Source organism: Osmia lignaria, unplaced genomic scaffold, assembly GCF_051020975.1.
Source record: "Osmia lignaria lignaria isolate PbOS001 unplaced genomic scaffold, iyOsmLign1 scaffold0056, whole genome shotgun sequence".
NCBI classification, from domain to species: domain Eukaryota; kingdom Metazoa; phylum Arthropoda; class Insecta; order Hymenoptera; family Megachilidae; genus Osmia; species Osmia lignaria.
Window position 1 is genome coordinate 60001 of NW_027478197.1, and position 2500 is coordinate 62500.

Genomic DNA, 2500 nt, shown 5'->3' on the forward strand with positions numbered 1-2500 from the left:
ATCCGTCGTCGGTGCTAGATGACCATACGATCAGCACAAAGTTATTCAGAGTCACCAAAGCCGACGATGGACGAACGGACAAGCCGTCCGCCACCGATTGGTTTTGATCTAATAAAAGCATTCCTCCCATCTCTGGGTGGAATTCTGGTTTGCATGTATTAGCTCTAGAATTACCACAGTTATCCAAGTAATGTTTTGTACGATCTAAGAAACCAAAACTGATTTAATGAGCCATTCGCGGTTTCACCTTAATTCGGTATGTACTTAGACATGCATGGCTTAATCTTTGAGACAAGCATATGACTACTGGCAGGATCAACCAGGGAGCTTAGTTATTATTGTAAATTTAAATTTTCGTCGTCGGCCCTCCCTGTAAGACCGATCGACGTTAAGCCATTTCTCTTTTGTATGTAACACACATTTCATAAATTTTGTACCTCTTATAGAGGCCAAATATTCTCCTCCTCCTCTCATAAAGCACGAAAATCACTTTCACGCCGTGCATCCATCGTGCAAGCACGTAGACCACACACGCTGGACAATATAATAAAAGATAGCGCGGACAGTGGCATGCTATACAAATCGAGAAAGCGCGTACAGTGATCATGCTGGTCATTTTGCCACCAAATTTTATAATCTTTATCATTAGAGCGGGCCCACCAACCTCGTCTCTGTACTTTATACATTTCTCCTCCATCTGCACACACCTTTTCAAACATTAACGGAGAGAGTTCCTTGGACTTGCTTTAAATGTACATATTAGATATGTTGGAATCTCTCTCCTTTAGAAGTTTCCCCAGCCTTAAAACTTCTTTCATTTTTACTCCTCTCTCCATACTTATTTTCCTCTCTGAACGTATCAGAGAGGATTTTATTTCTGACACCTCTTGACTTTTCTTAAATTCAGGGACGTAATTTTGTTCATAATTCAGTGGACTTTTGTGTATTTTATACTTTAAATATTTCCAAACAGTCTCCCTTCTAAAAGTGATAGAACGAATTTTCGTCTAACACTACTTTCTTGGTTCAAAAATTTTATACAATCTTATAACTTTTTCAGTTTTAACAAATTTTGGTTACAGACAGTTGATGCTCAGTTTGTACAAGTATGCAACATTTATAAGTGCATACAGGTCACCAGCCTTATATTACAAGGCTCACCACATATGGGCCATTCGGTCTTAGACACCGACCCGTGGTAATGCTGTGTGGAGATTAATAATAATCCGCAACGGAAAACCGGAACGAGAATAGTCGAGAAAGTATATTCTCGAGGAGCGGTAGACTGCTTTTCAACCGAAGTCATAAAAGAGCCACACGCTCGACGCTACTCCCGACCGGTCCGAGCGAACCGAAAGTGCCTTCCTATAAATACCGAACGGCCGGCCGCTAGGTCGGCGACGCATGGGCTTACGCCCAGGCGTATGCCTGTGCAAACCGCCGTGAGAGCGTACCATCCCGCCGGCACGGTAAAACTTAGACTGAAAATATCGTCGAACATATCCTTTCATTTTATAACGTTCTATACATGAAAATTAATAAATTAACATGCAGGACATAATAAATTCACATTCTCATGTAAATCATGGGTTTAATTAATATTTTAAAAAATTTTAAAACCGCCCAGAACCGATGAGATGAAAATATTAAAACGATATTTTTGCATTTTCTTACGGTAAAACATTAACAAATAAGCGACTATAGCAATATAAAACTCCATTTGTAATTTAATTAATCAAAATTAATATTTTTTTTTGATTTTTCAGCGATCCAGAACCGATGAGACGAAAACATTAAAACGATATTTTTGCATTTTCTTACGACAAAACATTAACAAATACGAGACTATAACAATATAAAACTACATATGTAATTTAATTAATCAAAATTAATAATTTTTTTTGATTTTTCAGTGATCCAGAACCGATAAGTCGAAAATTTTAACAATCATATTTTTGCATTCTGTACCGTGGATCCATCGTTAAACGCTATTAAACTAACGTCCGTGATGGTATAAATGCAGATTTTCGCTCCGTTTAGCCAAAATAACGAACTTTAGGTGCGCTCCGAAATATTTCAAAGTCCCAGCGGCGTATTGCTTCGCCTCTTAGAACCGATTAGTCGAAAACTTTAACAATCATATTTTTGCATTCTGTACCGTGGATCGATCGTTAAACGCTATTAAACTAGCGTCCGTGATGGTATAAATGCAGATTTTCGCTCCGTTTAGCCAAAATAACGAACTTTAGGTGCGCTCCGAAATATTTCAAAGTCCCAGCGGCGTATTGCTTCGCCTCTTAGAACCGATTAGTCGAAAATTTTAACAATCATATTTTTGCATTCTGTACCGTGGATCCATCGTTAAACGCTATTAAACTAACGTCCGTGATGGTATAAATGCAGATTTTCGCTCCGTTTAGCCAAAATAACGAACTTTAGGTGCGCTCCGAAATATTTCAAAGTCCCAGCGGCGTATTGCTTCGCCTCTTAGAACCGATTA

At 38.6% G+C, this 2500-nt stretch overlaps 1 non-coding gene across 1 annotated transcript in view; it reads right to left on the reverse strand.

Moving 5' to 3' along the window:
* LOC143307475 (small subunit ribosomal RNA) overlaps positions 1–326 on the reverse strand; it is a 1923-nt gene extending 1597 nt beyond the window's left edge. The window contains exon 1 of the ribosomal RNA XR_013064612.1: positions 1–326. This exon is cut by the window's left edge and continues 1597 nt beyond it. This is a non-coding gene — a ribosomal RNA (small subunit ribosomal RNA).
* Between the last annotated feature and the right edge of the window lie 2174 nt (positions 327–2500).